Below are 27,932 nucleotides of genomic sequence, written 5' to 3'. Positions count from 1 at the left end.
CCCTAATGACTGGATTTAGCTATTTCCTAGTGGAAAGAGAGACATGACTTGAGAAAATTGTCCTTTGACCTTCATATATGCACTGTCATACATGTACACATGCACAGAAACATACACACACACATAAACACCAACCTCCACTCCACAATCTTTCCAGGTGTACCTGCATAAGTCTCAACAACTGTCCCCAGCTATTTCTGGTCCATGACAGGGAATATGTATGTACATGTGTATGTACACACACACACACACACACACACACACACACACACACACACACTAAATTTGGTTGGTTGTTCAAACTAACCAGTAATTAAGTACCATGCTAACTTTAAGCCTTGCTTCTTTATTCCCTCTTCCTTTTAAAGTTGTGGCCTACAGATGAAGGGCAGGTTTAACGTGACAGGAAATGTTGACTGTAGGTAGCATATATGCTCAGCTTTCTTCTTAGTTATCTGACCACACATTTTTTTGGGGCGTGCACCTCTAGAGAGAGTGGTCCAGAAGTCTGAGGTTTGTATGTGTGTAGCTCCATAATTTTTCCTCTGTCTCCCTGAAAATTTCAAAAATCTATGGGGCTGGGCTACCTTCTCCCAGGTGTGTGCCCTTTCCCCTCACGGACCCCCACCCCAGCACCTCAGTCCTTAACTTCTCTCCACCACCAGTTTGGAACTGGAGTGACAGTTCCTCTGAATGCCTCTTGTACAGACTACTTGCAAGATGCAGAAATGCATATTTCTGGTTCATCAGAGCCACTTTCATGAAGGATTTCTGCACTGCTCAGGCTTAAGAGGGATGGCAGAGGAGATCTGCAGATGCCCAGAAGTGACTTTTCCTGTCACGCACAGCATGGACCATGCAGCCTTCAAGGTGTCCTTGAATTGCTAGGAGAGTACGTCCGTGGCTTTCAACATCTTGAAACAACCCCCATAAGTATAAGAATTGCTTCTCTAGTGTTTCCAGGAAAAGCTATGTGACCGTTTTCAGAAATTCAATATTCTCTCTATTTTTTGAATTGGACTCTGCGTCTTCAACTAGCCATTTGCTTCCACCCCGGTCTCGGCATTTCCTACGTTCCCAGCCTCTCTAATTCAGAGGCTCCTCAGGTAATGTGGTGAAAATGAAACACACTCAACTACTTTGCTTTGGGGAATCGGTCCTCTTTGGTAAAGAAATGGCTCCTTTGCAGCTAATCTTTATATTCCTACTCAGACTGAACTAATTTTGTAAATAATAAGACCTTCTCTAGCAAGATACAAATGAGGTGCTTCCTTCTCATAGAGCGACTAGTGACCGTTCAGTGTGCTTTTTGGCCAGCGAGGGCAGCTAATAAAACTCCATCCCGGGGTGGGCGGTGAACGCTGTAATGAACCCTTAGGCACAGGGTCTGTACCTTGTCTCCTCAGTAGGCAGTTGCTGCTGTTCTGTCCAGCTGGAATGCTCTATGTATGCAATAAAGGCTTTTGGTTGAAAGGGTAGATTGTAATATGGGATAAGTGTGGAGGCCCTTTGGAGAGGGAGGCACACAAAGGTATTAATATCCAAATTGTTACATGGGTTTTTGGTTATATAAATGCTATGCAGGCTAGACTGAAGTCAGAGTTTTTAATTTTTTAAATAAGCATATTTTCCCAAATATATATCTCCTTTTTATATATTTGCATTTGGCACATCACAATCTTTGATAAAATATATACAGCATATGATACCTACATTAATTATGCTTCCCTTTGCTTTTTGTGAAGTATATTCTCTCTCTCTCTCTCTCTCTCTCTCTCTCTCTCTCTCTCTCTCAGATGTACATAAACATTTTAGGAAAGGTTACATACTTATATACACCTTCATGTATATGCACGGAATGAGCTCTTCATTTGGGGGAAGGCAAATGTTCTAACTTTAAATGTTTTAACTTACAGCTATGCCTTGCTACAGGTCATGTTTTACAGTTTAAAAACCATTTACCCACTGCTCATGATTTCATGAGTACCCAAGACTCCAACCATGTTGGAACAAAAACGTTTCTTCATTTTTGTTATACCTTGTGTATTATTTAGCCCTTCTTAGTCACAGAACATCTGAAATAAAAACACAAACTTGGGTGGGCTGTATGTTCATTATATGTTATATGAATTTATGAAAGAATTATAAAATATTTAAAAATACAAAATAAACGAGAGAGTAAGGCTTGATTTCCAGTTATTTCAGTCCACCATAACAGAGAAGCCTGAGCATCATGAAGCACACCTGTTCAATTCATGGCAGCCAGTAAGTAGAGGGAGAAAGAGTGGGACTGGAGACAAAGTAAATTTTCAGAGATATTTGACCACTTCATTGAGCCAGACCTCACTTCTTAAAGATTCCATCAATTCTTTACATATTACTACTTCCTGGGGACAAAAATGAACAATTTATACCAATGGGGGCATCAGTGTTCGAACCCTAACTCCTGTACAGTAGGAGAAAGACAAACAGGCCATCTTCATCTATTGGGATTAACAATCGCTGTCTCTCTCCTGTGTCTCTGTCTGTCTGTCTGTCTGTCTGTCTTTCACAGTGACATCACTCTGGTTTATCTGCAAGCTGCTTGAAGACGTTATGTCAGTCTCGAGCTATTGCTAGGAAGGTTTAATAAGTATTTTAACTTCAGGTTTCTGCAAAGTTAGCTTTAGTTTGCACTTCTTTCTTTCCTTTTGCTTTTGTCCCTTGCTGGTATTCGCTGATTTCAGAAGCATGGTTGAAGTGTTGTGGCTAGGCATGGCTTTAAGTTAAAACAGGTCTTGGGTCTGTGGCAAGCCTTACTTCCTTTATTCAGCCAGCTCAACAGCTTTGAGAAGAGGTAAGGAGTCAAGGGGGCTTCTTACCCACGGACTTGCTTTCTGGCAGCACCCTAAAGAGGTTATCTGCACACATGAAGTTGTTCTTTAAACTCAGGCTATTAATTTAATGTGCATCCAAAGTCAGTTCTGCAAAATCTGGATACTCCACTCCTGTTGCCGAACAAATTGTTCGTTAGTTGTTAGAGATAGGTAAGAGAAGACATTCTTTCTCTTACTTCCCAAATGAATCAACACAGAGCTGGAAGTAAGGGCAGACTCGAGAGCACTCTGAATGAGCAGCCACTACTTCCAGCCCTTCCCTGTAGACGCCTATTCGTTAGGGAGCCTTGGCTTCAACGAGGAGGAAGAACTGTCCCCACACCACTGGTTTCAGTCTTGAGCAGTGGAGAAGTGAGTTCTTGACTGATGCACTGGTTTAGAAACAATCAGCAGCAAATACCCAGGTAGATCATTTATAGGCCTAGAAAGAAAATTGTCAGACACTAAGATGGTTCTGCTGCTAACATGTAAATTTTACTTAGAATTTAAAAAAAAATATTTATTCACCTTACAACCCAATATCAGCCCTTCCTTTCCTTCCAGTACTCCTCACTCAAGTCCTCACTTCCATTCTACCTTCCCCTTCTCAGAAGAGAAGGGGAAGCCCCCCTCCAGGAATCCCCTCCTCTGCCCTATCAAGTCTCTGCAGGACTAGGAACATCCTCTCACTTAGAGACCAGACAAAGCTGTCCATTTAGGGGCATGGGATTCGCAGGCAGGCAGGCAGGCAGGCAGGCAGGCGGGCAGGCAGGCAGGCAGGCAGGCAGGCAGGCAGGCAGGCAGGCAGGCAGACAGACAGACGGGCAGAGGCAGGCAGGCAGGCAGACAGACGCTCAGCCAGACAGGCAGGCGGGGCAGATAAGACATGAAAACCAGTTGCTCATCTGGCTACATGTGGCAGCAGGCAAAGGGCTAGGTCAGCCTGGGCTCACTCTTTGGTTGGCGATTCAGATTCTAATTAGACCCATGGAAAAGGAAAGGGAGTCAGAACGACCCTGACTGATTTTTCCGTGTGGAGCTGTGGATAATACTAAGTAAACCACAAGAGAGATTTTCCAAATTAAAGGAAGCAATTGATGCCCCCTGGAGATAAAACCTACTTCTTTTCTTTCTTTTCTTCTCTGTTTCTACAATGTCTTTAGAGGCAGTGGCTAAATATTTCTTTCTGGACTTAACTGAACCAGCAAATGCTTCAAGCTGTCAAAAACCAAATGCTGATTTTGAGACAGTAACATTTATATTTAATATTAGCTAAGCTAATATTAAAATTGAAAATTGTTAACAGTCTCTGAAATGAAGTCTTATGGTAGGGGCCTCAGTTTACTGGAACCTAATAATCTGCCTTGCTATTGTCTGTGGAAGGAGGAATACGAAGTTAGTCATGGGTTTTGAGGGTCCCCTCTTCCATCTGCATTTAGAATCTTAGAATACACCAGTGGAGCTCTGATTCGCTAGCCCAGATCGCGGTTCCTTTTCACTCTTGGAGTGTTTATTTATTTTTTATTAACTTGAGTATTTCTTATTTACATTTCGAATGTTATTCCCTTTCCCGGTTTCCGGGCAAACATCCCCCTAATCCCTACCCCTCCCCTTCTATATGGGTGTTCCCCTCCCCATCCTCCCCCCATTGCCGCCCTCCCCCCAACAATCACGTTCACTGTGGGTTCAGTCTTGGCAGGACCAAGGGCTTCCCCTTCCACTGGTGCTCTTACTAGGATATTCATTGCTATCTTGGAGTATTTATTGATGAAAATTCACTCACACAACCACTCAACAATCACAGAACAATACTTTAAGCTTCTGTTTATTTTAAACGTTTTATTAATCTCTGCAACTATCGATGTAGAAATAAAAGTGGATTATCTGTTAAATACAGTCCTGGCATCTTACTGTTCTCACTTAAATGTCAGAAACATCTTTCCATCTCAGTGACTGTGCCCATTCCACTGTGATTGGAAACATTATCTCAATTCCATTCAACATTTACTCAATGAGTTCAGGTCACCAGTTTCCTTCCAAACAATATTAGGACCATCTTTCTCATGCTATTTGATTATTTTTCACTATGTTTCTTAGGATGAATTTCTGGAAATAGTTAGCTCAAAGATTAGTGCACTGTTAAGCTCTTTCCTAAACATTCCCAAATTTCCCTTAATGATTGACAGCCTATGCTTTAATTTTTTTTTTCACAGAAAGAACCGAATTTATATGTTATTACTTTGGGTTTATGTGTTTTTTCCAGTGAAGAGCATTATCCTACACATTCATTGGGATTTCTTTTATAGACTAATTAGACTATTCATACCCCTTTTTCTGTGTTACCAGGATGAACATGTTTTGTTTCTGTGATTAAAAAAGAAATTAAGCCATTTGGTCACCTGAGTAACACATCTTTCAACAAATATGTTCCCAATTTAGGTTTGCTCCAATTACTTTTGTGAGGGATGGATTTTTAATTTTTAATTTTTCAGATTTTAAGCACAAAAGTAGGATTTTAGTTTCTCATCACACGTGTTAGGTATTCAAGCTTTCAATTTTCTCTGTGAGGTGGCGAGTTTCGTAAAAACCTTAAAAATCACTCTCCTGTCAAGTTATGAAGAATGTTCACGTACGTTTTGTGGGATGTGTGAGGACTTGCTTTTTATAAGGATCATTTAAAGTAATGTAACACAGTAAGGGTCATATTTGCTCACCACTAGTAAATGTGTCAGATATTGCTTTACTGAGTGAGACAGTCGATCTACAACAGGTCAGAAATCTATTCACCAGGCTGGAGAGATGGCTCAGCAGTTAAGAGCACCTGACTACTCTTCCAGCGGTCCTGAGTTCAATTCCCAGCAACCACATGGTGGCTCACAACCATCTGTAAAGAGATCCGATGCCCTCTTCTGGTGTGTCTGAAGACAGCTACAGTGTACTTATATATAATAAATGAATAAATCTTTAAAAAAAAAAAAAGAAATCTATGCACCATGCTGGAAGCCAGGGCGACGTCCCTTCTATGGGCTTACATGGAGCTTTATGGTTCCTGGTACAAGAACGTGATGCTTTGTGAGGTGAAGCAGCTTCCTCTCCAATCTGGATGCTCTAATTTAGACACTGTTGGGCACTCTTGCCATTTGGGTTACTCTGGAGAGAGACTTTTGGACCTTTCTGTTCTTCGTTCCGTTTACTGAGCATACTATTGTCAACTTCACAGCCCGAAGAAAAGTTCCGTCTAGACCAGATTGGCCATTGATTCATGATTGATGATTGGTTTAGAAAGGCTCAGCACGGTGTGGGTGATCGCATCCCTAGGCTGTTGGGTAATCCCGAGATTGAGGCAGACAGCAAGTGAGTTAGCAGTGTTCCTGCATGGTTCCTGCTTCCGTTCTTGCCATACTTGCCCTCAATTTTCTCAGTATTAGACGTTGACCTTGAAATGTAAGCTCATCTAAATCCTGGCCTCCCCTATGTTTCTCTTGCTCATGATGTTTATTGCACAAGAGTAAATTAACTAGACCACCGAGTATTAGGCTGTGTTGCACTGTGGAGAAACAGGAGGACCTGAACAATGACAGAGAAGCCATACAAACTTCCAAGCAGTGACCTTGGCCTGGGCCCAGCCCTGGAGTTTCATTTGTAGCCTTCTCATCCACTATGTCCTACCCCATTTAGATCTGCTTGGATACAAGGTGTAGGCTAGCCAGTAGGTCCTTGCGCATGGTGATGAGTGGGCCTTTGAAGGTCCTCCTGGGGCATGGGGCACTGGGTGTTAGCTCTGTCCTTTAATATGAGGAGCCAATCTGGACATTATCTTAAGTATGTCCCCATTCAGTAACTCAATCCAATTTGTTCTTTCAACAATGACTTATTGACCAACTGCAGTGTGCCTGCAACTAACCTAGTGTAGGGCTCTGGCACCGGGATGCTCTTCATATCGATCTTTTGCCCGACTAGATGTGTCGGTTTGGGCGAGGTGGAGAGAACTCGGTCAGGGAGGGGGAACAGGTTTTGCTGCCCCCAGCTGCTGGTCCTTCTCCTAAATTCTGCCTCTGCTTCGGCTGGGCTGAGCTAGCAGGAGACTGACTAGTCAGTGAATGGTGCAGGGGAGCTTCTGGCAGAGATGATGAAATGATTTTGGGAGAGCAGATCTGTTCCTCAAGTGGCAGTGTTAGAGTTCTTATGACAGAAGCTCTCACATGATGGAATAATTCCTGCACACCTTTAATTCTGGACATGGCACTTAAATACAGGTTTTTGGATGGGTCAGTGTCTGACAGCAGGTACTTCCTATTGGTTTGGCCTGAGAGCTTGGGAAGACCTCATCTACATATTCAGGGGAGTGGTCCTGTTTCTATGACTGATCTATCTTGAGCCTACATAACCTGTGGTCACGTCCTCACCTGTGGAGGAGGAACTTGGGCCATTGCTCTACATGACTGGTCTGTCTCAAACCTCTCTACAAGGGTTTGTTGGGGGCTGCAGCTAGTGAGTCCCTGATCTGGGAGGCCAGGAATGCACCTGCTGTCCCTTTTAGGGTCTCCTGGGGATTTGACCTGTCTCGACCAGGAATCAGGGTACCTTTCACTGCCTAGCACAAGCCAGAGCTGTTGAATAGTCTGGCAGGTATTTTTTTCTCTTATTTTTCTATTATTCATTTTAAATTATGTGTGTCTTTGTCTATGCATGTAGGGCTGAAGGTTTATGTTGGATCCATGGAGCTGAGGTCACAGGTGGGGGATGAAAAGTGAACCGATGTTCTCTGGAAGCTTTGTAAGTGTTGAGAGTCTGCCCCTCCCCCCTCATTTATAACAGTGCTGTACTCACCTGTTCTTTGGTGAACGCACCATACCTCATGGAGCCTTTCCTGAGGGCAAGCATCATATAGGAGAGGCCTCTGCTCTCCCTATGGCGTTCAGCACACACTAGAGTCTCAACGTTTCTCTTGAATATTAAAAGCCATTGAACAATATTGCTTTTCTTATGAATCCCACTTTCTTCTGAAGTCCACCGTGGTACCAAGGAATATGTAGAGGAAGTCACACTCAGTTCTGATGAAGGAAGCCCTGACATCATTTCTGCAAACACGATCACAGTTGACTCTTGGGCCAGATCATTCTTTGCTGTTTTTCTGGAAACTCAGGTGTTTTGTAGAATTCTTGGTCTTTTCCTGTCCCACGCACGACTTCCCGCCGGCAAGGAGCACGCGAGACATAGAAATTCTTACTATGAGTGACTTTTATTTCTGTCTATTCCTCTCTCATGGTGGAAGCCCGCTTCAAGCTTTTATCCCACACCTGATTGGTTGCTTACTCATGTCATCAGGTGCAGTTGAAATGGGCAAAGACCTGGCATGAAGGCACTCTAGCATGCTTTGACAATAATCTCCCCATAGGGAGCCTTTGCCCTGAAAGGCTAAGCGCCATCTTGACTGACCTGGCCTTCCGTGGGCGCAGTGGAAGCCAGCGCCATCTGGTGGTGGCGAATGTTATGCTGGACATCTCACCCTTTTTTATTTATAAATTTTATAGCATCATGATCACCCATTGAGGGAAACCTCAGCGATGTGTGGGGGGCTGATCAAAAGAAATCACTGGTCTCTCTCAATCCCAGTGTAATGATCCACAGATCTATGAGGTGCAAAGCAGAGAACTCAGAATACAGCGAGACCCTCTCCTCCCAGTGCAAATGGACCCCAGGTCCTTGGGGTGCAGGAGCAGGAACTCAGATAAAGTAAGTCCTGAGCAAGATAACAAATTCAGTGGAGGCCCTTTGTACAATGGCCACAAGTGCTTGAGTGAATAACGGCCTTGTCACATTATTGTTGAGGTCTGAGTTTGCAAACCAACCAATGGTATGAATGCTGATCCACAGCATAGGGCTGTATCAAACAGAGCCACTCCCGATAAGTGATGGGCACCTCATTTGGTCCTCCTCAGCTGTTGCCACCAAGGGCCATGGTCAAGCCACTCCTATAATGAAATTTAGAATTCCCAATTGTTATTAACTACTCCAGAAAGTTCACCCATTGTACTTGTCTAACAATAGGGGAGATAACTCAGACACTGTAGACACAATGTCTGTAGCAGTAATAGCTGCTACAATAGCAGCCCAGTGTCAGGTCTTTTCCAGGACAGTTCAGGATCAGTCATTTTTCTCTGGAACAACCAGCAGACAATGGAACCAATTTCTGAGATCTGTATGACCAGGACAGAGTTCTCAGTCATTGTAGCTTTACACAGGTGGCTTTCTGTGAAACAGTCTGTAAAAAATAAAACACCAGTTACCAGTTAAGGCAAAAAAAACCAGGGAAATGAAGGGACAGGGGTAACAGCTGGAATCAGCAAGCAGCAGTGTACAGAGTCTGGCGTAGGCCACAGTGGGATGGGAACACATAATGGTAACACTGACTGCAGCAACGGGCAAGATTTCTGTGATGACAAAAAGGTGAAGGGGATCTTCCTTCCTTTCAGAACAGGAAGGGAATGACTCTAGGGATCCAGAACCACGAGCTGAATCTTCATGTAACCAGGATCAGCAAGTCTCAGCAACCACCCAGGCAGCTGGCACTCTTGTAGCATCCTGTAGAAAAAACACAAACATTCCCTCTTCCCCATATAAAATATCTGGACAGGATCATGTCAATATGTGGATCTCTCTCACCTAGGCAGAAGTTCCTAGTTGTAAGGGTGCCATAAACTTTGGCATCAAATTTTAAAATTGAAATAAAAGGAGTATTATTAGCATTCAGGGATATCTCCCCCTATTTATTTATTAAAATTGTTAAAATATTGTTTATTAAGATAAGTCCTCGAGGATTAAATTGAGGGACACTGAGCACTTGTATTTATAATTTGACTTGTATACCAAATTATTGTTTCTAACATTATTGTTTTGGATATATAAAGAATGAGATTTTTTTCACTAATTTTCTTATGTAGGCTAATCTGTCTGGTATCTGTCCTCCTAGTTAAGGAGTCTAGGCAATCAGTTTGAGTTCTTAAATGTCCTATAAAGGAACAGTATTTAGTGCTCTTAACCACTAAGCCATCTCTCAGCAAATCACAAAATTTATTTAACTAAACATAAGCATTAATTAGAAATGTCAAATCCTGTAAACAAGGTCAGATTTAGTCTTATTTAGAAATCTGAGTTGGCAGGTGAGGCTGGAGCGTTAAAGTAAGCAAATGGGTCTTCCTCTTTTCGTGAGGGTGTGTTATCAACTCCATTATCATTTTCAAAGAGCTGGGTCTATGGTTTTGTTTAGTTCTCTGAGCCAGAGCACTGAAAGGACAGTGAGTTGTCAGACAATTTACACTGGAATCACTCACTGATTTCAAGTAGAAAACCTGTCTCAATAAAGCGTTAAGTAATTGTAAAATTTGAGGGCTAAGTAGTATCTAAAAGATAAAACCTTTTAATCAATTTTAAACCACAAGTCACACATTGGCTATCAGTATATGAAGTGAAAGCTTGATTTTTAACATTTTAAAAACAGCGGCTAAAGCATGGAAATTAATAATCTGTGCTGGGCAGAAACTCAAAGAATAAGCAAGTGATCTAATCATACCTGTAGCCTTTTCATTAGATGAAAAAATACTCTAAGCGCATTTTCTATGGGTAAATTCACAAATATGTAGGAAGTACAAAAAGCATGTAAAAGTAAAATTATCAATTTTGTCTGAAAAATTTGTATAAGTGATAGGCCAAATATCAGTATTTTGTAATAACCAATTAACTGTTGTTTGGAAACAAGATATGTTTTACTAGGTTTCTTATTAAAATACTTCTATGACTCTAGTCCACAACTCTGTACTAAAACAGCTGAAGCTTTATCTCCAATGTGCATAACAAAGACCTAAGTCCTCTGGTAAGGTGAGGTACTTAGCCAAATAACATCCTTAGAAGCTTAACATTAGCTTCAAATATTCTTTTTTGGAGTAGTGCAACAGCTACTCCCCAAATATTAAAGCTCATTTTGAGAGCAAAAGTTTGTAGTAAAATTTTTCATATACACTGAAAGATTCAAAGTTCTAACTTCTTACATTGAAGAAGCAACAAAATTACATAATATAAGGCTATTAGCCACTTTTAATGATATCACTCTATGGGCTCTCTAAAATTATAAACAAGCTCACAAAATAAAAACTCACAATCGCCAGGATGTAAACAAACTGTATAAAAACAATCCTCTAAATCTATCTTGGGCTCTGAATGGCAGTTGGATAACCAAACAAGCTGTAATGTTCTCATAAGTTCTAAAACCTCATCAATCCTTTATAAATCTTGTAACAATCTCTATCCAATACAATCTCTACCTGTTTGATTTTTTCAATTATAAATAAATTTGAGTTAGTCAATGAACACTGGCAATCCTTAATCACAATCTTAAATTCTCCTTGTAACAGCAGACCACCACCACAAGGTCACCTGAGCTCTTAGTATGTGACTAGGCAGCTGTTCTCCGGGCAGTGAAATTAGCATTAGAATACAGATAACTTCAGGGCCACACCTATGGAAAGCAAAGTCAACCCCAACAATCTAGTCTCCAAGGCACCTACAAGTCTACCCTATTATGTTGTAAAGTTTGACTATCAATTCTACATTAGAACGCACAATGGCGTGGTCTCAATACCTTCGAGATGTCCTAAATTCTTTTAGAAGCCTGGTTTCTAGCATAAGAATTCCATAAAATGTTACCTCAATTTAGACCTGTCTCACTAGGGTGGCCCCAATGTCACGTGTATCTAGAATTACTTCATCTAAATTACAGTTTTAAGCCAACTTTCTGTTACCAATATTATACCTTTTTAACCATGTTCTGGAAAGCCAATAGTCCACAAAAGGCAAGCAGAGCATATTTATACATTTAAAACCAATGAGAAACAAAATTGAAGTGGCTACATATCTTAATATATATACAAACACCATTTTTACCTTTTTTTAGCTATGATTTTAAGAGATGCCTTGTCACCTGTTGAGTCAATTAACCAGTCAGGGATTTTCTAAGAGAAACAGCTATCAACTCTTGTACCAAAAAGCTGAGAAGCTGTTATTTAAGATCAGCCGTGTAGACGCTTAGCCAGCTTCTAAGCAGCTCCTCCAGCTAATCTGACACCTGGCTCTAGGCACAGGGCTTTAAAGACCTGATTGAAACTGTTTTTCTATTCATTTGTTCCTTTTGAAACAGTTAAAACCAAGTCAAAAAAGTGTGGACGACCGGCAGATAAGGTTTTTTTACCATTTTTCTTTTGAACATGAAACGGTAAAACATTTAAACAACGAAACAAAAATCACAGACATAAACTGACAGACATGGAGTTTCCTGGTGCACCAGAGACAAACAATGACAAAGAGGAAAAAAACCAGATGGTGTCCACGGTGACTATCCACTCGATCTGGAGTTGATATGGGCATGGATTGTCTCAATTCCTGGACTAGTCCACCAGCGTTAGAAATTCTCCTGATACTAAGATATATTATCTGAGCCAGGACCGACATTTGCCAATGGTATGGAAGTGAAACACAGCCCTGAATATTTTTACTCACAAGCCATAAACTCCATCAGGCTGTGCACGGGCACTGAGATGTCCTTTTATTTGATTCTCCTGAATAAATTTTCAGGCGGTCTGCCTCGATCAAATCTGATCAGCATGACTCTGTAAAGCTGTCGAGTCAGCGCTGAAGGTTTATGTTGGATCCATGGAGCTGAACTTAAATACACCTTTTATAAGCACCAAGACAAAGTTTTTCTGAACATACTGTGTTCCTTTTACCTCCTCCCTTCTCTACCGGGCATTCTTTTCCCCAATATTTCACCTCCGAATTGGAGGGACTGCTACTGAGATCGATCAGCTTCCTTTTCTCGTTGCAACTTTTCACTACCCCTGTTTCTGTATCTTTTCTTTGCCTGTCTCCGCTTTGCTGTTTTAACTGAGCAGTTCCCCGCGACCTCTGAAGCCTTTTTGGTGGTAGCTAAAACTCAAAGGTCAATAGAAAAAGCCGAGGGTTGCCAGAGCAACCCCAGCTGGCTCCTCCCGGCAGTGGTAAGAGTTGGAGCAGATCAAAAGCTAGCCATGGTCTCTCAGGGTCTTACCCACTCATAACTTCTGAATTTCTCCCACGAAATGGAGGCTTAGGGTTTCTTGGCACCAATGTCCCCAACGACTTCCCTTGACAAGGAACGAGACATAGAAATTCTTACTATGGTGACTTTTATTTCTGTCATTCCTCTCTCATGGTGGAAGCCCACCGTGGTACCAAGTGCACGCACCCATGATTGGTTGCTTACTCAGTTCTGGCCCTGAAATGGGCAAGACCTGGCATGATCACTCTAGCACATGCGCGACACAGATAATCTCCCCCCATGGGCCGGCTTATCTTCTTGACTTGGCCTTCCACGTTCTGGAAATAAGCTCCATCTAGTGGTGGCGAATGTTATTGCGGCCCTCTACATTTTCCCACTACCCCTTAACAAGTGGTGGCTACCAAGTATGACCCCAGTGCAGCTACTCCTCTCTGGGTAACATCATTGCTGTCAGAATCACTGCCTTAGAGGCATGAGCAAGAGTAAATGTCACTATGTGTTCTGTGCCCGTCTCCTATCGAGTCACAAGTGTGTCTGTCTGTGAGCCTTCAGATCTAGGTGGCCTGTAGATCAGTCTAACTGAAAGTAAATTAAAGAAAAAAAATGTGATCGTAGTTTCTAAACTCAAGACTTAAGCAAACACTGACCTTGAAGCACTGGACTTCGTAGTCACTGTTAGGAGACAGTTTCCTGAGTCCAGCTGTCTTGGGAACAAATTCCATCTTGCTTCCAGGCCCAGATCTGAGTTCATGTTCCCTGACTCCGGAGCCAATGCCTAGACTGCTTCTTCAGGTGCTTTGTGTTTTTCTGTTATCCAGTAAAGGATGCAAGGAGGGAAGTTGTTGTTATCCCATTATCTAAACTAAGTCATGCAAATGTAAATCTATTGCCTGTCTTGACTTAATTGACCACATGTGGCTTGTCTAAATTCTAGACCAAAGTCTAGGAGGGGACCTGACTGCAAAAGCTGAGTCGAGGACCCTGAAACCAGGTGACCCGGATGAGGCCTAATTACCAACATTGAACTTACTTATCCCCTCGATTGGTCCCTTTCTTCCCCCTCCTCTCCCCTCACTTTGTGTTTCTGTCCTGTGAAAATATACATTTTCTTACAACGGGAGGGACCCAGTTCAGATCCCAGACTGGCCACTTCCCTGTGCAAGCAGTAAAGACTTTTAATTTTTACACTTCTGTCTCTGTTGAGTTTTCTCATCTTCCACCCTGAACTCAACAAGAAATTTTATTATTCTAAGATGTCCTGATGGTGAGAGTGAAAAGCTTGATGGGAAACCACAGAAGGGGTGTGTGTGTGTGTGTGTGTGTGTGTGTGTGTGTGTGTGTGTGCAAGTGAAGGGGGAGGTACTCCATTTTGGCAATGGACCTGCCAGCTCTTAGCTCTTCTAATGTATGACTGTATCCCGGGCTGTGTTCTCCAGCCTATATAAAAAATTCTCATGAGATACAGATAAGGTTAAAGAAAAACACTTTGCTTTTTGAAGAAATTATCTTACTCTAAGTCATGAACAAGTTTTGTAATTCATGAACATAATTTTGGGGAAATGAAATAAATCTATACATGAAAAGTATGAAACTGTAGCTTTTCGAATGCCACCTTCACGTTTATCTGTTTTCTTCTATCCTGAGTATATGCTGTAGAAGTCATACTTTGGGTACTTGTGAAGATGTAGCAATGTAAATTACACATGAGTCAAGATGAAATTCCCATTAGGACTGTCCCATGGGCTTGCTGCATAAAGGACATTAAAGGGTGTGGAGATTCCCATCTTACTTTGAGCCTCAGTTTCTCCTGGTGGAGTGTAGTAGACATGGTCTCTACTGCACATAAGACCATTTTGTTGAGCTAAGCTAAATTTTCAGCAAAGACAAACCACATCATTACAATAAAACATAAATAGGTGTTTGTTGCTGGAAATGAATCAGAAATTTATTTATGGAAATGCACTGGTTGCTCTCACACATTCATTCACTTAATCTTCATAATCCAATATGGTAGTTTACTTTATCCCTGTTTTACCAAATGAAGGTTAAGTAATTTACGCAAAAGCACACAGAGAAGTGGCTCCTGTTTCTCTGCAGATGGAAGCTTTCTTTTCCTCTCTATGCCCTATCTGGGCCCCCTGCAGGAGGATTTTCCAACTGATAATGGAAATGTTGCCAACAGTAATTAGTTACTGTCATCCAGCATAAGCACCAGGGCTAGGACAGAAAGGTCAGTTCAGAAATTCTAGCCAGCGATGCTCGCAATCACAGCTACTAATGAATCGCTGACTTAAGCACCAACACATCAGGCTTGTTACTTGGTGGGCACGCTAGACCTTGTGTTTCGTCGACACTGAGACTCTGATACAGTTGGAGAGGTGAGCCGACAACATGATTGTCAACTTTGGCATCACAGTCATGGGGTTGGGGGTGGGGAGTCTTTGAGAGAACTGGAGCTCTGGCTCCAAAGACACTGATTCGATTTTTTCATGCCTGGGGTTTCAGACATTGTTTTATAACTTTTGAAAGGAACACCAGTAGTTTAAGGGAACCATTCCTTTCCTCCCTTTTAGGATGTATCGTGTGATTGCTGTGTGATTGCTGCATTTATGGCTGTACCCCAGGCTCTGTCTTCTCCAGCCTATGCAAAAAAAAAAAAAAAAAAGTGTGCACATTATCTCCATAGCTCTTGGTTTGCTGTGGAGACATGATGTCTTGATGTCTCTCCCTCCTGTTTGTCAGCCTCATTCTCAACAATATCATCCTCTGTGATAAAGTCAGTGTGAGGCTTTGTCCTGCCAGTAACAGAGGGGGATTTGAATCTAATTCTGTGCATGCCAGGTGTTTGCCCACAAGCTGCAGACAGGATGCTGCATCGCTGACCTTGGCCATGACACTCAGTCCCCGTCCCAGTGTGGCTGCTACACTTATGCCTTTATAACCAGTGGTTTTCTGGCAAACCTTGGACATTCTATTATTCTCTTAAACGTTTTGCATTTATTTAATATTTATTTATTCGTTTATTTATTTATTTAGTGTGTGTTCCTGTGTGTATGGGTATGTGTGAGTGTGTGTGTCTGTGTGTGAGTGTGTAAGTGTGTGTATGAGTGTGTGTGAGTGTGTGTGTGAATGTCTGTGTGTGAGTGTATGAGTGTGTGTGTGTGTATGTCTGTTTGTGAGTCTATGAGTGTGTGTGTGTGTGTGTGTGTGTGTGTGTGTCCCATGTCACTTATGTGCAAGCCAGAGGAAAACCCGTGGGAATCAGTTCTCTCTTCCAATCATGTGGGCTCTTAGGACTGAATGTAGAATGTTAGACTTGGAAGCGAGCCCCTTTACTCACTGAGCCATCTCCCCAGCCCTCCACTGTCCACTTAAACTTAGAATTAGGCACACAGATAAAGTAATCCAACAGGGACTCTTGTCCTTTTTATAGTCTGTGATCCTCTTTTCTATATAGAATGCAGCAGCTGGCAGCCCTTCAACTGTGGCACTGAGACCTAGCAGGTTGCTCATGACAGCAGGAAAGGGAGTGTTGTGGCCTTTCAGCTGGATCATGATGGGACACCGTCCCTTATTCCAGTTCTGCCCAAGGCTCATGTCACCAATTCCTCGCCTCCTACTGCTTTGGGTTTCCATGGTGTCTTTTGATATAGTTTTAGCAAGACAGTACATCTTAGTCAGTCTGGCTTGCCTTGTGGCATAGTGAGAGACCATTGAACAGAGTTATCTCTGGTGTTCTCACTGATAAATACCTTGATGATCAGGAGAACTCTATGGATCTTTTTATTGGGATGATGTTTCTAGGTCGAGAAAGTAAAGGAAACAAATTTGCAGCTATTGAAATATCTAAAACACATTCCTGACCTACTAGTTTGAAGTATGGCAAGTTAAGTGATGACACCTGGCTGTGCATGAATGGATAATTTAGAAGTAGTGAGTATGAGAGCTTTGCCGTCATTTTGATGTAAAATGAAAATGTGGTTGGTATGTCCTGGTGACAAAGACAGAGAAGATGTTTATGTCTGAGGTTCGCTGACATTCTTAATTGAAGAATGCTGACCTTAGCAGTGGTTGACATGAAAGGACTATATTCCCCACCCAAGGGTCCAAAGGACTTGCCATAGGGTACTTAAGTATTTCCAAAACTCCTAATACTGTGGGTTGTTAATAGGCATGAGGAATTTAATTTTTAAAGACACTAGGAACATCCTCTTTTGAAAGAAGTAACAGAGTTCTTCTAAGGCAGCACTTTTAAGGTCCTTCAGATCCATTCTGAATCTCCAAGGGGCTGATTCCAGACCATGATGCCAGCAGCAACTCTGTGCTGAGCAGATCTCCTCCAGGGAGCATGCTGCTGTGCAGAGCCATTCAGTGACTCCTGGAGGGAGATGGTCTGAGCTCCTAGCAGAAGGAAGCAGAGTCCTCATAGGAACACCACCTGTCACTATCCCCTTGGGGGGACACACCGTGCTTCTGGGTTTGGATTTTCTGAGAGCATAGCTTTCTGCATGTTTCCAGAAGGCCCCAGAACTGCATCTGAAAGAGAGTGTGCTGGGTAGTTTTATGTCAAATTGACACAAACTAGAGCTATCTGAAAGGAGGGAACTTCAATTGAGAAAATGCCTCTGTAAGATCCAGCTGTAGGACACTTTCTTAATTAGTAATTGATAGGGGAGGACATAGTCTATTGTGGGTGTTGTCATCCCTGAGCAGGTAGTTTTGGGTTCTCTAAGAAAGCAGGCTGAGCAAGCCAAAGGGAGTAAGCCAGTAAGTTGTACCTCTCCTCCATGGACTCTGCATACACTCCTGCCTCCCGGTTCCAGTTCTGTCTGAGTTCCTGTCCTGACTTCCTTCAACGATGAACATGGATGTGAAAGTGTGAGCCATTTCCTCTGCAACTTGCTTCTTGGCCATGGTTTTTCATAACAACAATAAAAACCCTAATTAAGACACTGACCGTATTCAGGACCCTGTAGCTGTCAAGCATGCCTCTTAGAAATGATTTAATATGGGTTGGGAGTGTGACCGCAACTCTGTACCAGCTGGTTGACTCTTCTCTTCCTATTCTTATCTAGTTTGACCACTCTGGTCTCTCTTTCTCTTAACACTTACTCCAAAGATGCTAGAGAAACAAAGAGTGTAAGAGGTGGTGATATTTTTATCCCTCTTCTTCCTCAAATTCAAATCTGATCTTGTTTGATATTGCCAGGAATAATAAACATTATTGCCACACATGTTTGTGGTCCCACGTGCTATGCTAAGAAGTCAAATCAAACCAGTGTCACCATGATATCCCACACTGAGTGCCCATTTCTGTGGAGGACACCACTGTGAACTGCTAAGAAGGCCTGTGTTGGCAATTTGTCATAGAGGGGCCATTCCACCATTCTTATTATTCTGTGTCCTCTACATGAAAAAAAGTGGGGTGCTGTATGAAGCCAGGTTGGAGCTTTAAGGAGTATGGCTCCCAAGGGACCCTGCTTAGACTTAGCTTACCTCTGTGGGAAGACAGAGCCCTCCCTGCCCTCAATTATCTTCCTCCTCTTCGATACAAGAAAGTAATAAAGGCTCCTCCTGTGTTTGTGGGATTTGAGCTTAGTGATGGAAATGACAGGTCTGTGATATGACAGCCAATCACATGTTTATATGGTTGAATAAGATGATTAATACTCAGCAGTAATTTCATGCCATAATTGACAATAATAGGACTTTTGAAGACAATCCTTCAACTCAGTCAGCCATGGTAAACCACACAGATCACCGCCTGTCTAACCCCACTGCACATCTAACCTTAAGCTGGGAGGGGCCACCCCACTTTACACTTGGACAGTGTTCTTTAAAGCAAACTGAATTTTTCTTGGAGTCATAATTAATGTTTCGAAGTACTTCTCCAACTAATGGAAGAATCTACTGTAATAATCCCAGACCAGGGCATGTGTTATATGTACAGACTTGAGCAGTGTCCTTATATGAACACTAAAGAAAGAAACTACAATGACAAATAGTCCAGAGACGGTCCCACTTCAGAAAGTCAGTGCTGCTCATTGTCTCTGGAGGGCACAGATGCGTTGCTAAAATGCAACCATTCCTTGACCTCGGAGAAGGCACACAGTTCGATGGTTTACTTGTTTCACCTTTGAAGAATTTAAAGCAAGGACTATTTCTAAAAATTATAAAGATATTCTCTTACTGGCATATCCTAGGTATGTAAGCTAGATAATCGCCTTGTGTTTTATACATGTAAATATTTTCTGCTAATGCTCAAATGCAAATATCTTCTGCTTTGAGATAGTAACTAGTTTACTATCTCTACACATCCTGCCGTATCATGCTCTAAATATCCAATGTACACAGTACAATCTGATTTGAAAAGTAGTGTATCAGATGTGCAGGGACATACATGGAAGATCCAAAGAACCAGAGGGGATAATGACACCAAGAAAGCAGTGTCTTTCAGACATGTCAGGAGTGCATGTAGGAACTCACAGAGACTGCGGCAGCACCAAGGCCTGTACAGGTTCAAGCCAGATGGAGTCCCAGCGCTGAGACAGGGAAGTAGACATGGGTTCTCATCCCAAACCATGAAGCAATCTACACAACACTTTCTGGTAAAGGAAAAAAAGAATCAATTTTCTCCAGTGGAGTCTCACTGGGTTTTATTAACCATACTCTAAGCCTGGCCTCATGCAACACGAAACAAACTCAATGGTATTTGTAGACTTTTTGTCTCACACTGCTTTATTTGAGCACCTTTTTGGACCTAATTGGATTTTTGCTTGTTTATTTTGATTTTTGTTTTTGTGTTCTATGTGTTCTTTTTCCGTGCCCGTGCACATGTGTGTGTGTGTGTGTGTGTGTGTGTGTGTGTGTTTGTTTCTTGGTTCATTTTGTCTTTTTTTAAAGAGAGGGAAAAAATCATTAAAAGAAAAAAACATAAAATTGGGTGAGTAGGGAGTTGGGGAGGATCCAGGATGAATTATGATCAAATGATCATATTATATTATGATCAAATTATATTGTATGAATATAATTATTTTCAACAAAAAGTAGTGCATAGTACACTTATCAGAAATGTTACTTGAAACATTTGTTAGATAATTTTGGTTGAAAGAGCTTTATTTTCTCCTAAAACTGTGGATTCCTATAACATTTTTGCTTGCTTTATATTTATTTTGTGTGCATTTGCTCTAAGCCTTCTCATGCAATAAAATGTTTAACATGATAGAAAAAATATTTATATTACAAAGAATAATTTTAGTCCAGATGGCTAGGAGTAAAGATTAAAAGATAGTATCAGATAATCTACTTGTACCAAAAAGATTATCTGGAAAAAGAAACATTAAATTTTAATACGTTATTTTATGTGTTATTTTGACCAATATATTGGAGACAACGGTTACATTGTTTCTTGCTGCCCATTTCTGGATGTATGCCAATTACAGCATACTTTAAAATATTATGTAAAGTCCGTTCAGCAGAAGACTCAAAGTGGATAGTTTTCCTTACAATTATATGCTAAGGTGTTAAATATGAGTCTAGACCTTTCTGTGTGTTTGTTTGTTGAAGATTTGCATATGGGCTTTGATAAACATGAGTTTATGCCCTGGGTTTTTAAAGTAGGAAATGTATTACAAAGACCCTGGAGAAAGAGAAAACTGATGATCTTAGGAAAACTCACAAGATTCAATGAAAACTGAGCCCACCTTGTGTGCTGTAGAAGTTTTCTAAATTCTTCAGAGTTTGTTTTAGATTCCTCTGTTTAAAAGTCAGCACTGTTTTGATTTAAAGGTTTAAAGAGCTTATGTTTCTCTAACATAGATTTAGAGAATCTGAGTAGGGGCAAGACAGTAATCCCAGATGTGTATTCAGTTGCAGTGCCTGATGCATTTAAGAAAAATCTTAACAGTAGGCAGAATTGGAAAGTTGTCTCTGAAGCTCATATAGAGGGATTTTTTAAAATTAATTTTCAAAGGCTTTGCAGATCAAAAGGCAGAGATGGACAAGGGGTATACCTTGGTTCCTCTGCTGAGTAAGATCATAGGTTCTGTGCAGCCTTGTGACTCTGTTCCAAGTGGACACACACACACACACACACACACACACACACACACACCCCAAGGTGCTGATGTGATTCTTCTACGATAAGACAAGTGTGATACAGAGACCTTGCTGACACCCTCTGGGTGCAGTGGGTAAAACTCACTATGACCTAGGAGCGGTGACGGAGAGAACTGAAGTGCTGATGGCTGGAACAACATGTCTCAAGAGCTGACTTGAAGTTATGGAGAGCATGCTGGAGAAATTGGATATCCACGTCTGAAGACCAAGTTGAGAGAGTCTTCACTTTCTCCCTGTACAATTACCAACTCAGAGTTGATTAAAGGTTCTAATTTACATTACAACCTGGAACTTTGAACCCCCTAGAAAAACTGCATAGGGTAAGTTTTTAAATGAATATAGTAAGGAGTCAAGGATGAAAATAAGGAAACATGGGAGCCTGAGAAGACTTTCACAAACACACAAATGTGGTCTCTCCTTACTCCTGAGTCGGTGGCCACTCATTCATGAGGGTGAGGGGAACCACAAGGGGAGCAGAGTCAGGGTTCAGACAGCCATGACTTCTGAGATTAACTTCTGGGATTAGCTTCAATGGGACAGCTTAGCTTTACTTGGGGTGAACAAGGGTTTTTTATACAGACTTTGGAGAGTGGGTAGGGATCTCCAGGGTGGGTGTACATTATTGGCTAGGGTAAGAATGCTTCATTTACATGAGGAGAAATTCCAGGAGCTTTCAGGGAAGGTTCTTATCAGGAAAGAGGAATTTGAACCTATAATCTGGTCATAAGCTGCATGACTTTCCTCAGAGGGTTTTGGGAGTATGGGTGAGATAAGGCCAGGCACTTGTGTTCAGGGACTCTCTCCAGACAAAGTCAAGCTGAGAAAGGGAGTCCTCCGTTTTGGGCAGAGCTCAGAGAGCCAGCTGGTCAGGAGAAACTGCTACTTTAATAGCAGGGTCTTTCAATACACAAACACAGCATGTTGTGCTTAGTGATTAAAAGCAAGTCACTCACTGAGAGCTCCTTAGTGTGACTATATTGAAGCACAAATCTCAAGTGTGTGTGGAACATTCTAGATACTAGACAGTTCAAAATGTAGACACAACAACTTTCTGAACAGGATTTCAATTGCTTAGGAAATAATAGGAACAATTGGCATCAAATTAAAGGAATTGCATCAAATTAAAACTCTTCTGCATAATAAAAGAAGCAATTATCAGGACAAAGAGACAGCTTATGGAAAGGGAGAAGATCCCTTCAGCTAACCTTCTGACTGGGACCCAATAAACACAGTACATGAAGAGCTAAAAAATTAAACAGCAAGGAATTTGCAAATTATCCAGCCAATAAATAGGCAAATGACCTGAGCCATTCTTCAAATGAAGAAATACAAATGGCTAATAAATACATGGAATAAATGTTTAATGTCTGACCATCATGAAATGCAAGGGTTTTCAATCAAAACTATATTGAGATTCTACCTTATCTAAGGTAGGATAGTTATCATCAAAACAATTTCAAAGTGCTAGAGAGGATGTGGAGAAAACAAACTCATAGATTGCTTGTTAGATGTGAATTAGTCCAGCCATTATGAAAATCAGTGTCAAGTTCCCTCAAAGCTTATGGTCAGAACTATGAAGAAACCCAACTATATCACTTCTGGGTATATTAGGAATTAGAGCCAACATACCACAGAGATACCTGTGGATCCATGATTATCAGTGTACTCATTTTGATAGCTAAGATATCCAGTCAATTGAGGTGCTCACCAGTAAATGAATTCAGAGAAAACACAGCATGCACCCAGTGGAGTGTTATTCAGCCACGTCATAAATACAATTCTATTGTTTAAAGAAAAATGGGTCTGGAGAGATAGTTCAGTGTTTGAGAACACAAAGTGCTATTGCAGAGAACCCAAATTCAGTTATCAGCACTCACATCAAGCAATTCACAACTGCTTGTTACTCTAGTGCCATGGGGATCTGTCATATGTGGCTTCTATGGGAATCTGGACTCATGTGCACATATCCCCACATATCCTCATAATTAAAATAAAAAGTAAACCTTTAAATAGTCAAATAAATGAAAGTGGATGGAACTGAAGGTGATATTAGGTGGAATAAGTGAGATACGGAAAGACAGATGTCATCTGTTTTCTCTCCTATGTAGAACTTGGGACAGTAGGATATGAAAATAAAAGACGAATCCATGTCTAGAAGGGGACAAGAGAGTAGTTTATGAGAGAGTGTAATGGGGTGAATGTGGTCAGTATATTATACATGTCATGCGCATGTATGAAGATGTCACATTGAAATCCAGTGTCTTTATGATTAGCATGCACTTAAAGGCTACTGAAAAGGAGGTGTCACAGCCAAAACTGCATTTCCTTCTAGCTTCTGTGCATCATGTCAGCCTCAGATGTGCACTACTGCCTCTTATCTTTGAAGTTACCTGGCAGGATAGAATATCCTCTTCTCAAGAGGCTCCCATGGTACATTGGGAAAACCCCAGACCCGGAGGCTGGGAATGATGCTTCATACACAGAGGAGACCCTCATCTCATATAGGGTTGGTGGTTGAATGAGTGGGCCAGAGTCTTAGAGATTTCCTCGTTAACCTCTTGCATTCCCTCCCATCAGTACCCAGTAGAAGCACCCCTAGTGGCTGCTCCACCTCCATGCACGGTGTGTTCCTGACATGTTAGCATCTTCAGCTTAGCATCCACTCTATTACTCTGAAAATGATTACACATCCCATCCAAGGGCGTGGAGTAGCACGTTCATGTGCTCACAGTAAGTGGCTGGCTTTTTAATATTGTGAGACATATTCTTGGAATGCATGTCTGTAAAAGAATCACTAAGTGCTCGCACTTGCTAATGTTCAACATGTACTCACACTATTCAGATTGTACATCCCAATTTTCACCTCTTTATTACACTACACTTATTATTCAATGGAAAATCAGAGGGAATGACCAAAGTCCAACCTGAGCATTTTTTCTCCTCTGTTTAGTTCAGTCCAAATTATATCTTGTGCTCTAATATGTGAAGACTACCTTCCGGTTGCAGTCCAGTCAGAAGCAGCATTTCCATCTTATTACTTTTTTTTCTGACTCTCCAGAGTCTCTGGGAGTGCTCTTTGCAACATACAGTATTCTGGTCTTCATCCTTTGGATTCACTTGAACCTGTAAGCAAAGGAGAAAAGTCTTCCCTGCTGCACCAGCAATGACAAGTTCTGGATGTGATTGGTGACAGCTTTGACAGTAACTGTACAGGAGACACCATCACAAAAAGGTACATTTCTGATGGAATTCTAATATCTTTTTCTTGACTGCACAGGTCATATGTTGCAGAAGGGAAAGAGACTACTGCACTAAGTAGGAGGTATATTGAGTTTTTGAAGCATAGATTCAGTATTCTGGTAAAATTTCTTTTTTTTTCTCCATCTTTATTAAATTGGGTATTTCTTATTTACATTTCAAATGTTATTCCCTTTCCCGGTTTCCAGGCCAACATCCCACTAACCCCTCCGCCTCCCCTTCTATATGGGTGTTCCCCTCCCCATCCTCCCCCCATTACCGCCCTTCCCCCAACAATCACGTTCACTGGGGGTTCAGTCTTAGCAGGACCCAGGGCTTCCCCTTCCACTGGTGCTCTTACTAGGATATTCATTGCTACCTATGAGGTCAGAGTCCAGGGTCAGTCCATGTATAGTCTTTAGGTAGTGGCTTAGTCCCTGGAAGCTCTGGTTGCTTGGCATTGTTGTTCATAAGGGTCTCGAGCTCCTACAAGCTCTTCGAGTTCTTTCTCTGATTCCTTCAACGGGGGTCCTATTCTCAGTTCAGTGGTTTGCTGCTGGCATTCACCTCTGTATTTGCTGTATTCTGGCTGTGTCTCTCAGGAGCGATCTACATCCGGCTCCTGTCGGCCTGCATTTCTTTGCTTCATCCATCTTGTCTAATTGGATGGCTGTATATGTATGGGCCACATGTGGGGCAGGCTCTGAATGGGTGTCTGAACTCCATTTTTAAATAGGGTTATTTGTCTACCTACAGTCTAACTTCGTGAGTTCTTTGTATATTTTGGATATAAGCCCTCTATCAGTAGTAGGATTTGTAAAGATCTTTTCCCAATCTGTTGGTTGCCATTTTGCCCTAACAACAGTGTCCTTTGCCTTACAGAAGCTTTGCAGTTTTATGAGATCCCGTTTGTTGATTTTTGATCTTAGAGCATAAACCATTGTTGTTTTGTTCAGGAAATTTTCTCCAGTGCCCATGTGTTCAAGATTCTTCCCCACTTTTTCTTCTATTAGTTTGAGTGTATCTGGTTTGATGTGGAGGTCCTTAATCCACTTGGACTTAAGCTTTGTATAGGGTGATAAGAATGGATCAATCTGCAATCTTCTACATGCTGACCTCCAGTTGAACCAGCACCATTTGCTGAAAATGTTATCTTTTTTCCATTTGATGGTTTTGGCTCCTTTGTCAAAAATCAAGTGACCATAGGTATGTGGGTTCATTTCTGGGTCTTCAATTCTGTTCCACCGGTCTATCTGTCTGTCTCTGTACCAATACCATGCAGTTTTTATCACTATTGCTCTGTAATACTGCTTGAGTTCAGGGATAGTGATTCCCCTGGAAGTCCTTTTATTGTTGAAGGTAGTTTTAGCTACCCTGGGTTTTTTGTTACTCCAGATGAATTTGCAAATTGTTCTGTCTAATTCTATGAAGAATTGGGTTGGAAGTATGATGGGGTTTGCATTGAATCTGTAGATCGCTTTTGGTAAAATAGCCATTTTTATTATACTAATCCTGCCAATCCATGAGCATGGGAGATCTTTCCATCTTCTGAGGTCTTCTTCAATTTCTTTCTTCAGAGTCTTGAAGTTCTTATCATACAGGTCTTTCACTTGCTTGGTTAAAGTCACACCGAGGTATTTTTATATTATTTGGGATTATTATGAAGGGTGTTGTTTCCCTAATTTCTTTCTCAGCCTGTTTCTCTTTTGTGTAGAGGAAGGCTCCTGATATATTTGAGTTAATTTTATACCCAGTCACTTTGCTGAAGGTGTTTATCAGGTTTAGTAGTTCTCTGGTGGAACTTTTGGGGTCACTTAAATAGTCAATCAAAATCATCCTCAAATAGTGATATTTTGACTTCTTCCTTTTCAACCTGTATCCCTTTGATCTCTTTTCGCTGTCTGATTGCTCTGGCTAGGACTTTGAGAACTATATTGAATAAGTAGGGAGAGAGTAGGCAGCCTTGTCTAGTCCCTGATTTTAGTGGGATTGCTTCAAGTTTCTCTCCATTTAGTTTAATGTTAGCTACAGGTTTGCTGTATATGGCTTTTACTATGTTTAGGTATGGGCCTTGAATTCCTGTTCTTTCCAGGACTTTTATCATGAAGGGGTGTTGAATTTTGTCAAATGCTTTCTCAGCATCTAATGAAATCATGTGGTTTTAATCTTTCAGTTTGTTTATATAGTGGATTACGTTGATGGTTTTCTGTATATTAAACCATCTCTGCATACCTGGGATGAAGTCTACTTGATCATCATGGATGATTGTTTTGATGTGTTCTTGGATTCGGTTTGCAAGAATTTTATTGAGTATTTCTATGCTAATATTCATAAGGAAAATTGGTCTGAAGTTCTCTTTCTTTTTTGGGTCTTTGTGTTAGGTATAAGAGTAATTGTGGCTTCATAGAAGGAATTCGGTAGTGCTCCATCTGTTTTAATTTTGTGGAAAAGTTTGGATAGTATTGGTATGAGGTCTTCTACGAAGGTCTGATAGAATTCTGCACTGAACCCGTCTGGACCTGGGCTCTTTTTGGTTGGGAGACTTTTAATGACTGCTTCTATTCCTTTAGGAGTTATGGGGTTGTTTAAATGGTTTATCTGTTCCTGATTTAACTTTGGTACCTGGTATCTGTCTATAAAATTGTCCATTTCATCCAGATTTTCCAGGTTTTTTTTAAATATAGGCTTTTGTAGTGGGATCTGATGATTTTTTGCATTTCCTCAGATTCTGTTGTTATGTCTCCCTTTTCATTTCTGATTTTGCACCAGAACACTACTTCCACTGGGGTCCAGAGGAGGGAGAGGCAGTGCCTTCATGATAGTATAGTAACTTTACAACATAATGCCAAGCATCAAGTGTGTGGTGGTGGTCGATGGGGCCATAGTCAAGACGTGCCTTCTCATCTGCTATATAACTCATGCCTTCCCCCAAGGAATATATTCCCACTGTGTTTGACAATTACAGCACCCAGAGTGAGGTTGATGGGCTCACCGTGAACCTAAACCTGTGGAACACTGCAGGCCAGAAGAAATATGACCCTCCACACACCCTTTCCTACCCTCAGAGCAACATTTTCATCATCTGTTTCTCTATTGCCAGTCCACCCTCCTATGAGAACGGGAGGCACAAATGACACCCGGAGGTGTGTCACCACTGCCCTGATGTGCCCATCCTTTTGGTGGGCACCAAGAAAGACCTGAGAGCACAGCCAGAAGGAGCAGGGTTAATCGCCTATCACACCACAGCCGGGCCAGGCACTGGCCAAGCAGATCCATGCTGTGCACTACTTCGAGTGCTCGGCCTTGTAGAGGCATCAAGGAGCTGTTTGCTGGGGATGTCCGGGTGGTGCTCAACCCAACACTGACAAAGCATGGGCGGTCCTGCATCCTCTTGTGACCCTGGTACTCAGCTTGGAGGCTATCCCTTGTCCCCATCACCAATTGTGCCTTGGTGCCTTGTCTGCCTCCAGCTGTGCCTTAAGGATTAATTCTGGCACCCTTTGCCTGGGAACTCCCTGAATGCCTTTGATTCCTTAAGTAGGTACACAGGGAAAGGGGCTTTGGGCCCCACCCCGCTCTGTTTGGGACTACCAACTATTCCATGAGTTCACCTCAACTGGGTAGACCTTTCT

At 41.7% G+C, this 27,932-nt stretch overlaps 1 protein-coding gene and 1 pseudogene across 2 annotated transcripts in view; both read left to right on the top strand.

The window, feature by feature from the left end:
- Positions 1-27,932, top strand: part of Fbxo15 (F-box protein 15) — a 228,638-nt gene that overhangs the window by 180,517 nt on the left and 20,189 nt on the right. The window lies entirely within an intron of this gene.
- On the top strand, positions 27,067-27,701 carry LOC116884574 (annotated as a pseudogene).

This window comes from Rattus rattus, chromosome 15, assembly GCF_011064425.1.
Source record: "Rattus rattus isolate New Zealand chromosome 15, Rrattus_CSIRO_v1, whole genome shotgun sequence".
Lineage (NCBI taxonomy): Eukaryota > Metazoa > Chordata > Mammalia > Rodentia > Muridae > Rattus > Rattus rattus.
The sequence above is the reverse complement of the archived record's forward strand: the minus strand, read 5'-3'. Positions and strand labels throughout refer to the sequence as shown.